This window comes from Aedes aegypti, chromosome 1 (assembly GCF_002204515.2).
Source record: "Aedes aegypti strain LVP_AGWG chromosome 1, AaegL5.0 Primary Assembly, whole genome shotgun sequence".
NCBI classification, from domain to species: Eukaryota; Metazoa; Arthropoda; class Insecta; order Diptera; family Culicidae; genus Aedes; species Aedes aegypti.
In genome coordinates, this window is record NC_035107.1 from 80,286,601 (window position 1) to 80,298,828 (window position 12,228).

At 37.1% G+C, this 12,228-nt stretch overlaps 1 protein-coding gene across 1 annotated transcript in view; it reads left to right on the top strand.

The window, feature by feature from the left end:
* The first annotated feature begins 2,286 nt into the window (after positions 1-2,286).
* The window catches only part of LOC5567617 (guanylate cyclase soluble subunit beta-1), a 193,484-nt gene continuing 183,542 nt past the window's right edge, over positions 2,287-12,228 (top strand). The window contains 1 exon segment of the mRNA XM_021840496.1: positions 2,287-2,487. The gene's annotated coding sequence lies outside the window, so the exon portion shown is untranslated.

Sequence of the window (12,228 nt, forward strand, 5' to 3'; positions counted from 1 at the left end):
TCCGTGTTACCAATAGAGAAGTGTTAGAAGGAGTCCGGAATGTCCAGCTTCGGCAGGACATATATAATAGCTATACTGACCTACACAATAGCCAACGGTGCTGATGTCCAAGCCAGATGTAGCGTCCAAGATGGTGACACCGTCCTATGTTCCTTACAGATGATGGCGTTATCCTTTGTATCCAACGACAATAGGCGACAATTGATGCGACAATTTGGCGGTTGCAAATGGCGTTCCAGCGGAGGGCGTTTTAGTGATAATGAGCGGGTTTGTGGGTTCCAAAGTCCTACCGGGGGTCCCTAATCCGGTTCGAAGGACCAACTGTCGGGGTGTATGTGGGGCCTACCAACCAAACGCTTCCGATTCCAGGTAGAATTCCAATCGCCCTTCCTGCGATCTAATGGGTTTGATGTGGACTGTATGAGGATACACAGTCCCGACACTGGCGAATTTTCCACAAAACCGGCTCTTCCTTTCTCAAGATTAAATATAACTTCACACGCGACGTACAGCAACTACACCATTTATTTGGACGGAAACTACACTCTACAGTTCACTTTTATTGTAACTTAAACTCTAACATTGAAACTTACGACTAACAGTTTAAAACTTAGACTCTAACATCGAGTTTATGTGACCGCGCGATCGGACTATATGGAGCTAACTGAACTGCCTCTGCATCTCTCATCAACCAACTAACCCATTTGTTCGATCTCTGAACCTAACTCCGACACCCGAACTATCTACCTGATGTCATCGATTCGAAACGGTTCAGGTACCGAAGTAGTTATCTCCCAGTTTTCTCCCAATTCGTAGGTTCGAAGATCTCACCAAGCAGAGCCAGTTCCATAGGTGTAGCTAGGGGTCTTATTCCTCGTAAACAGGCACGTAACGCCAGAAAGAAGAAGAAGGAGATCGCTGGATAAACTCCTACAGTAATCTCGAGAGGAGATATCGAAGAAGGAATGCTTGGACAATTTTCAGTTTCAAATCCTGGAGAAATGTCTTGCTGCAATTTCCAATCAAGCGTCCATATTAGTAAAAAAAAACAATGCATCAACTCAAAATCCTTGAAGAGAATGTCATAGTTAGTGAACATAGCCGGGCAAAGTTCTGGTAGAATTCTTGGGAAAAAATCCTGGACTTATATTTGAAACTTATTTCAAAATTAAGTATTATTCTTGTGACAATTTTTGACAGCTTGGTTGCGAATAAATACTAACGAAAATGATAATGACACCTAATAGACTATTTCAACCCACTTGACTTGCATACAATATTTGACACCCATCTTAATTTTTATTAAATAGTCAATACAAAATGACGATTCAAATACCATAAAACAGAGAGAAGCGAAACTCAGTAGTGCACCGTTGTTCAGTTTTTCCGGTTGTAAACCAGTTAAACTAACTGTTTTAATGTCTCCAATGTTAAAAATCTGAAATGTTGAACATGTCTGCTTGTTGAATAATTTCTAGCAGACTGATGAACACTAAAAACTTCACCCCAATCCATAAGAAACAACCCCAAGAGAAAAAATCTTCTGTAAGTAGCAATGCTTTTTCTTTCAAATTATGTGTGTAACGAAGGCCAATTTGTTCTATAGAACCCTTGAGAAAGATTGGATATACAATCGAAACTTTGGGGCGTTGAAGAAATATATTAGTTCTGATTGCTGTCAAGACTGGAAGCCACCAAGAAAATCACCGGTGTTTGATGGTACTTGATCCATTGACATAAGTTTATGTTGGTAGTTGTTGACTTCTGGAAAAAAAAACATCCTTCAAATTTTACATCAATATTCAAAATATTTGCTTAGACTTTCAAAATTAGTTTTTGGCCAATTCTCACCCCTATCGATGTAGCCGATCTGTTTATTACACGTCTTATAACATTAAATATTATCTATTCCACTTTAGTCAAAATTTGTTCCAGTACTAGATGAAAAGCTTCCTTTTAGGATAATATGAAATACTCAAACCAATGTTATCCCTGTACCCTGGTGTTCGGTGCTTCAACCAGCATCACCCCAAAATATCCACATCAGATAAAAACCGTAACGCCAGGCTACGTTTTCCATCGATTTTCCAATTTCCCAACACAGAAACCCTTAGACATCCGTTCTCTTACTCGATTCTCCACCCTGCTAGTGCTCTCCCCCACAACCACAATTCTCACTCTCACAGGAACAGCTTCCGTATCCTCCCTCTCACGATGAGGACATCCCATGACGATAACAGCGAGCAACGGCATACGAACGGGATTCAGCAGTTAGTCTCGGTCGGGATCTCGAAAGTAACGGAAGCGAAATCGCGAAGCAGCCCCCGGTCAGTCAGTCAGTCAGTATAGTGGGCAAAGCAGTGTCTGTGTCAGTAGTGCATTTTCCTCCCACCGCATCCCAGTTTAGTGTGTATTCCGAGGGAAACCCAGTTGCACAGAATTGGACCATTTGATTGAGTGGCGCAGCAAGGAATTTCACTTCGGTGGGTGGGTGAATCAGCCGGGATCGAGAGGTTCGGGTTGAGGATGGGTGTGGTGTGCTGGTGATTCCGCCTCCGCTGATCTGCAGCACTCCAGCCAGTTCCGTGCACAGTTAGTGTTGGGTCGGTAGTGTCGGAAATGGGTGGTTAGGGTGACCCATAGTGATCAAAGTACAAAAATCAACCCCTCCAGAAGCTACTGTGAAAATTCGAGCAGAATCCATCAACTCTAATAGGGAATAGATAAGCTTGAAATTTATAAGAAGAAAATCGACCATATATGGGAATAACGGTTCAATTTACATTTTCGACCATAGGTGACGCTGTAGTTGATGAATTTCCTTCATATTTGATTTGATGATTCCCCTAGAAGTAGAGAAGAAACTGAAACAAATCAACTATCTGAAATGTAGTGAAGTAGAAGAATTAATGTGGAAAAACCGAATATTTTTAACTTAAATTTAACGGTTTTGTCATTTGTTGCATTCCGCCCTATTATTGCGGCAATACCAAAGAAACATATATTTATGTACGTTGGAAAGGAATTCAATGCACACAATGTAAGGGAATTGCACTAATGTTCTCTCTATGTAAATGGCGATTCACGGTACCGTCAGTTTGTGTGTTTATTAATTATCAATAGTATAAAGAAAAAAAAGTTTTAAATGAATGATGTGGGATTAGGTCTTTTTCCGCAATACTAGTCATTCGTTCAAAATTCATGAATCAAAACGCCATTATATAATATTAGACCCATTTTTTATTTGGACATTAAAGTATCCATGTTGCGGTATGGGTGGTCCCAAAACTGAATTTTTCAACCTGTTTAACCGGGGAAGAAAATCTACTTATAGTTTACTAAGGTATAACATTTTTATCTAAACGGAATTTAAAAAAAAAAACAAATACAGCGTCACCTATGGTCGAAAAGTTAATTGGAACCGTTTTTCTCTTCTTTGGTCGATTTTCTTCATACAAACATCAAGCTTGTTTAGACTTCATTTAGAATTGATGGATTCCACTCAAATTTTCACGGTACGTTCTGGGGGTCCAAATGAACAACTTTGGGGGTGTAACTTGAAACTTGATTTTGTCCATATAAAAATGGGCCACCTCAGTGGTGGTGCTCGTGATCTCGAACCCTTTCCAATATCGCACGGCCAGCGAGTTGCAGCGATTGCGGTGGGCAAGCCCTCGACGTTTCCATAGCGCAGTTGTTCCGGAAGGATGTGTGTGCGCCGTGCGGTGTGTGTGGTGAGCGTGAAAGCTCGTCACCGTGTTCACCTTTTTTTCCCTTCGACTGACGATAATGGTAGTTGACTGAGGACATCGGAAGTGAGTTATATCGGAAGAGCTCGAGCGGTGGACATTCCGCCCAGTGACAATAGCGCTCGGCGAGATTGAGATACGATGCCACCGCAGGCGAAGCAGAAAGAAATCCTGGAAGAAGGGCCGCTCTTACGCTTTTCCTCTCGGTTCGGTTTGCTGAAGTATTAACCTATAAATAACCAGGACGATATTACTTGGCTAAAAATGATATAACTCGGTATTTTTTTATATTTTCGTGTACATTTTCCTTCAAAATTAAGGTAATTAGTTATGCTAACAAGTGCTCGGTGTATCCTTCCTATGCATCTTCCCCTTTACGAGGATTTTTTCTTCATTTTTTTAAACTTATCAATCCTATGTCTTTTTCAATACATGCACTTATGATAAATGGTTTCTACTAACCATGGATGAGCCATTTATTACTAATCATGGAAATAGATTAAATTTTCGACTTCAAAGTTATGGCCTCCAAAATGTCTGTAAGATTGTACCTTGTAATTCCGAACAGCTAACAAAATAAATGGTTTAATACATTGAACAGAGCATCAAACAATAACTAAAATTTTCTGTTACTTAAACTTTCTGATATTGACAAACGTATTTCGACAAAATCAGTACATCAGCGCTATCTGTAAACGATTCTACCCCATTACCCCGAATGCCATTTCCCCGAATCTTATCACTCCGAATTCCATTACCGTAAAACGGGGTATCATTGATCAGCGGGGTAACATTGATCGGAATGACTCATCTCGTAATAAGTTGGTATCATCATTTATTGATGAAACATTTCCACTGCATGAATGTTGCTTCTCTTTCTTATATTTATGAGCTATTAAAAATTAAGATTTTTGCAACAATTACTTTAACTTTATGCGTAAATATGTCAAGTTTGCGAAACAATGATTTCAATGGCTAAGGATCACACTACCGAAGATTCATGTCTCACATAGGTTCTGCAAGAGATATGAGCAAGGAAAATGCGGTTCTCACTAAAAATGGAATCGCCAAAAACGATTACGCTGTCAAAACTTTTATAAGTATGTTCAATTAGGCAACATTAACGAATTACTGTTTAGAATGAAGAATTCCCTTAGGAAATTGCCTACCCATAGGCGTATTCCGCTGTTCGAGGTGTTTTTAATTTTGAAATGACTCAAAAAGTAAATGAGATGTAAGCGTTTGGACATCATATTCGGCTTCAGGGGCCATGATTTAATTAAGTAACGACATTTTCAATATTACCGAACGTTGTTTCCATGGATGATCAATGTTACCTCATATCAGCTAAATGAACAAATCATTTAAAACATTTTTGTAAACATGCTTAAATCATTCAAAAAACAAAATACAGTATAAAGTCACGAGCTATGGGTGGCAGTACTTGTTTTAAAAATATAAAACTCAGAACATTTGCATTTTTGAATTAAATATTTCTCGAAAACTTATTCATATAGACTCAAGTCAAAAAAGTATACAAACTTACTTTATCGATCCTACGTGTTTCGCAGACAAAATTCAACACGTTTCGCTTTGAACCAACTCGATTTTTCACTTTTAGAACGTTTTATTTCCGAATTTACAAAACGACGAAAGTAAGATTTTCAACTTTCGCAACCTAACCACTACATTCACCGCCCCGCTGTATGGAGAGAAAAAGTGACTTAACCACAAATCAAAACAAAACACTACTTGAGCCGATTTTACACTGGTAGAAAAACGTCGCAAGTAACTGAATGAAACGACTTATCATTTTGTCATAAAATTCTTGTGTGAAATAAAAAGAAATCCATAGTTTTTGAACGCGAGCTCATTGTATGCAAAATTTGAGCAATGTACACGTCGAAAAAATGTTAAAAAGGTGAATCATTTTAAAACAGTTTTAGAAGACAGGTTGTGATTCTTCTGAATAAATTTTCTCAAAACAGTTTGGAAGTTACTTACGTCGATTTGAAAAAGTAATCGAGATTTAAGAAATATCCTAAAAACTGATCAATGTTACCCCGGATTACGATACCTCGAATCGAATGTACTATTACCCTGAATTCCATCACCCGAATGCTATATCCCCGAATTCATAATTATCTTGACATGGTGATATTGATGACATTTCCCCATGATTTTGGAATTCGGGGTAATGTCATTCGGGGTTATGGGTCGTTCAGGGTTTTTAAATTCGGGGTAATGGCTTTCGTGTTAATGGCACTCGGGGTAATGGGATTCGGGGTAATGGAGTAGAATCCTGTAAACATGCATTAGGTATTTAATTTTGCTATAACAACATTCAACTATTGATGAAACAACCTCAAAAATAAAATTGTGGTGACACTATGTACAGTGGTGTACCTCGATAAAAAAAAAACGATCAACTGAAAGAATACACACTTCGTAGTTGCTACTCCGTGGTCAATCAGGATAGTGAAACTTCCCATCTTTAATGCCAGCCACGTCCTTATGTTCATCGGGGGGAGGAAGGGATAGTTATTGGATAACCGTTGTTACTATAAAATCGGAGAATCTCCTGAATTTCTGCAGCAACTTTGGAAGTAGGAGTGTTTTGATAGTGAGCGGTAAATGTGATTTATTGTATTCTAGCGATAGATAGAACTGATGATGTCTGATATCATTATCAAGGATGACGCAGAAAGATTGACAAAGATAGCAATTAGGAAGAATGTAGCAAATATGAGAAAGGAACGGGCCTGGAATTAAACCCACGACCTCTTGCTTGAGAAGCGGAAGCGATAGCCATTAAACTACAAACCCCGTCACTATGCACGGTGGTGGAATTGAAAGCATTGATTATTACTGCAAAATATTTTGTATGAAAGTAACCAAAATATATGCGACAATATTGAACAAAACAGCAGATAAAAAAAATCCTAAATTGTTGACTATTTTTCCTTAAAAAATGTCACATGGTTAACTCTAATTTAACATCGACCATAAGATGGTGACAAAAACTAACTATCCCTATATCTCCATACTTTGAAGAATTCCCGACTATTTTATTTTAAATTGTGTTAGAATTAAGGCAATTTCTTAATTAAAGTATTTGCAAGATAAGAAAAATATTTGAATATAGAATTTTGATTTCTATTTTTGAGGCTTTGTCCGGCTTTACACAACTGAGCTCTGGGGTTAAATTTATCTACTTGGGGATAAACATAAACAAATCATGTTTAGTACTGAAAAATACCCTATACACTAAATATGGATTGCGTTGCGTTGCGTGGTAACGGAGTACTTCGTAGATTCTAAGACAAGACGTGTTATTTCAAAGTACAAAAATGAAACCAATTGCCTATCAAAAAAGACCATTTCTGATTTATCGTTTTGGCAAAGGCCTACTTTCACATCGTTGAGTTGAATTGCAACAGGGCACTTTGTTGCTAGTTCATAAATTAGAGTTTTTACCAAAAGTTTGAAATTTTTTCATGATTTTTTTTTTTTTGTTTTAAATCTATTTATATTCGATGTTAAATTTATGACATGTGCTCTTACAATGCTAAAATACATAAAAAGTACTAAATTGAGAGCAAAATATTAATAAATGCGTAAAATTTGCGCTAAAAATATTGTTGGTTTTGAATATAAACCTGATTTTCAAAATAGATAGCATTTTCAAGTACACTAAATCAATGAAGCGTGCAAGATTCAACCAAATTATGAGCCTTGATGTTTGAATCTAACAGAATCTAAAAACATTGATAACTAATGAATTATTCTTTTCAATTGTTTACGTAAGTTTTGAAAATGTGCAAAATACGCATAGAAGTATGCAATTTACTGAGAAATAAGTAACTTTTTAGGGAATAAACGATTTTATTATCGAAAAACAAAGATCCTGTCTGTTATCAATGACGACAAAAAGGTTAATAATACTTAAACCAACGCAACACATCTTCTACTTCTTCTTCTCAGCATTACGTCGCTAGGGGAACAGAGCCTGTTTCAGCCAAGTTTTCAATAGCAAATTACACAGTTATTAACTGAGAGCTTTCTTTAGCAAAGTTGCCATTTTTGCATTTTTATGTCTTGTGGCAGGCTCGTTATGCCCAGAGGAAGCTTCCATGACTTTGCTTCGCAGTCGGTTTTACCAAATGAGCTGATTTTTTCAGAAAGGCTTTCTCTAGTCCCAACTTTATTATTCTCTCATACTAAACTGGGCCAGTCTACTGTCGGGCCAGTCTACACAATGGTCGGGCTCCATATAAAGAGGCGGCTGAAACAACCAAAAATGATTTTGAGATTTTTAAGTTTTTATTATTTTGAAATATACCTTATGTATTATATAATTATAATCCTTGATTGAAATTGTACTAAAATTCAAATTTCTTTGGTTTTTATACCGTTAAATTATCTGAAATCAAAAAATCCAAAAAAAATGGTTTGTTAAATTAGTGCAAAATTCATATTTTAGGAATGTAATACTTCCCAATTGTAATGCACTATCTGACAGCTTATATTTCAACATTTTTATAGAGCAAGAGGACGGAAAAACATATTTTATTGAAGTTTTAGTACTATTATATATTGCATTTCTTTCAAATTTGAAAAATTCAATATTTTACATATATTTAGACGAAATTTTTATTTAAAACATATTTTTCCACTCTTTATACACATTTTGATCAAATCGATTAAGTACAAACAGAATTTGTGCTTACAACAAAATTTTATTGCATTTCTAATAAATTTGCGTTTAAAAAACGAATTACAAAAGTTACGATGTATACAAATAGTCTCCCCTGAAACAATAAAAACACCAAATAGCACATCCAGATAACATATCTCTTTGAATCAGGCAATACAACTTGTTTTGAGCAAACTTTATTTTCCGACCATTTTGCGACTGAAAGTTGTCCAAAGAATATTTAATTCGCCTATTTGAGCTTATAGGGCTAATATAGATTGCCAATTCCAGTCTTCCCCCTGTAGCTAGAGTCCATTGGCATGGACAGTTGAAAGCTACCCTCTCCGAGCAAATTTTTTATCAAGATCTCGGCGAACGCTATCGAGATTCGGTGAACATTTATCGATATCTCGGTAACATTTTTACCTTGATTCGGCAAACATATACTGAGATATCAGCTCTTGGGTTCTCGACGAAACCGGCTCTGCGAATTTAAGTGTGTACTGCAACTTATGCGGACAAAATACCCAGAACCTGGGAGGGAGGCAAAGATACTACACACGAAATTTAAGACGAAGTAGGCCGTCATTGAAATTTTGTACGTGTCGTTGATGATTGTTGCTAATTCATCTCAGGATTTCGAATCAAAGAAAATCAGTTGGTTTTGCACTGACACAGCTGAAAAAGTATCAGCATACTTTATGCATGTCAGCATGTACATTGATACATTTTCAAGTCAATATAAACTATCAAGACTGAGTTTTATCACTTCAAGACCACTTTTTCAATAGGACGTAAGTAACAATGTCAACAAAAATCATTTGTTTCCACAAAGTGATAGATCGTGCACTGCTTTGTGTGGTTTTTAAATGAGAAATTCAAATTATTATTATTCAGCTCATAAAATTATTTTTCAAAATTGGTTTAAGTCACAATCAGAGTGTAAATATGTTTTTTCCAGTGTCGTCTTTTTGTCGGTATTATGACTTATGTAACACTCGTAACGCCATACGGTTTCGTCAAATAACTGACAAAACATCATAATCAACATTATTTAACGAATCGGTTTCGACGTCGTGTGAGCCAAACTGTAAACACAGTTTTTTGTGCTTGCTGTGGTGATAAATATTATCTTAAATTTATCAGGTTTAACATCAAAATTGATCATAATCGGCGACGACATCAGGCGACAAAAACGAAACACCTGTTGTTCAGAAATGTAAGTACATTTTTCTCGTGTAATATGCACCTTTTTCAAACATTTTGTATGTGTCCACAGCGCGGTTATTTGGAGCGGAGTTCAGAAAATTAATTTCGAGCCCCCAGTGCCCAGCTTCGGATATATCAGCATCGACCAAGCTAGTGCGAACCTTGCAAGGATTAGGAGTAAACTGTCGTGTGAAACTCAGAACGGTAAGTTGAGGTGTTTTTTTTCGGAAATTTGAGCACTAAGAGATATATTTTGACTTTCAGCATCCGTGAACGATTTTGCTGTACCAAAACAGAACCAGCTATACCGTACAGTACTCCGAAACATTACCAACTCTTCAAAAACCAAACCAAAGGGAACATCATTCGATGAAAATTCTCACCGAGGATTCCAGGATGCTAAAAGCAAAGATGTACCGGCGCTGGCACTTTTGCAAAATATCACCGTGACGAAAACAGGCCGTAGGATCGGATTTTCCTAGTGGCTCCTTACACAACCGACCAAGTAAGCATTCGAATAGATTCAACGTACATTCCTTTTTGATCACCAGATCAAAAGCTCCTTGATTGGCAGCGGATCTCACAAGGCTGATCGGAAAATTCAAGATGGTAAATGTTTTTACATTTTAGTAATTTTGCTGCTATAATTCAACTTTTATACTTTTTCAGTGTCACCAAACATATCAGCGGAAGTGGCTGTTGGGTCACGCCAACTGCAGCGCAAGATACTGTCGACTACACAACAGGAAGCTGTTAACATTCCGGTGGAAGTACCTACAAAAACTTCATATCAACTGCTACACGAAAAATCAACTGCTGAATACACAGATGGAAGGTTGTGATATGAAGTGTTGCTTGAATAGTTCAAAGGCAAGCATCAATTCGGATTCGGGCACCAGAGTTCAGGATGGCTGGACCGTTAATGTGTCAACGCAGGGACGTTATTCTTTCGGAGATCGAAAACTGAATGCACGATCCAATCGATCAGGCCACAACGAATCCAAGCGCTGAGCAATGTTATCAGATGACCAACATGCCGAGCATAGATCTGTCGTAGGTGCCAACAAAGATCCAAAGATGCCAAAAAATCTCAAAACTCAAGCCACGACCGTACCTTATACGTCATTCTATTTATATTCGACCTTGTCTTGATGAATCAAGGATGCTGAAGACTATTTAGGTTAAGTTAATTGAAAGCGTTTTGTTTCTTTTATAGGCAGGTGAAATCAACTAACCTGTAAAATTCCTAACTGCCTACGGTAAATGAAATGTAATATGTTAACAAAATGTTAATAAAAGCTTAATTTTGTTATACCATATAAGGTTGATAATGTTCATTAACACAGAACACTTAGATATGAGAAATGAATGTAATGTTTGGAATTATACTAATAAAGAAAATTAAAAAAAGGGTGCTGAGGACTATTGGAGCACATTCTTATTCTACTCGTCGATATGACAATTTCATTCATCACGGTTTTATGACACAGAACTTCGTAAAACATCCGTATTTGTAATCTTTGTCATCATTATTCCACCTGTCCTTTCTGTTGTTCTATGCTTATGCTGACGTATGCATCCTGACGTAAGCAACACATCGGTTATCCAAACGTCGTATCAAACTTGACGAAAGCAACATAATTTTTGGTAACACGTCGTAACGCACCCGACGAAAATGACAAGATAGTTTTCAGAACGACTTATCAATAGATCGTATAGTCGTTTGTAAACGGAAAAACGACTCAAAATCGTTTTTCTTTCAAAACCACAATTTAAACCTAAGAGAATGTATATTTAATATGCTACAATGATAAATGTTGCTGTTTTGTATTGACCAAATGTATCCATTTAACATTTAATGGCTTAGTTGGTAAATAGGAATTAAAACTACATCTCGAAACTTCAGCATCGATTTTCTCGTTGAGAGCATAATGTTACATTCGCCATATTGAAAAAGTGGTCTTGACTTTGAAATGCAAGCTGAAAAGGCTACTTAGCCTAAACGTAACGTTTTTTTTTCAAACTGCAAGAAAACTCCAGCTTGCCAACGACAATCAAGGCAGACTTGATGAAAATCGCTCGTTTTCGTTTGTTGTATAACTTCGATCTTTCCGGACATACATAGAAAAAGGGCCAAAATTGTCCATGCATTTCATTTCCGTTTTTATTGGAAAAGTAGAATGATGCGTATCTGACATTTCTTTTAAATGAATCGACATTACATTTAAATAAGCATGCATAGCTTCTTAATCAATTTTGTGCCACATTTGATGAAATGCAAAAATACATTTTGATCAATGACGCGCTTTTCTCATGTTAGTCCATTGTTTGAGATCTGGGCTCACAGTGACAGTTCGTGACAGCATAATCTCGGCTCACTATGGCGTACATAAATTTAGTATCGGATTCTCCCTCTCAGCCCAGAACAAATACACCATTGTACATGTTTCCCAGCGTGATGTAAATATCGGTATCTCCGATGCCAATCTGATACTCTGCCAAACTCTCCCAACTGTATGTTCGGTTTTCTCTGCCAAAGCAGCGGCCATCTTTTATGCAGCCATCTCACCAGCG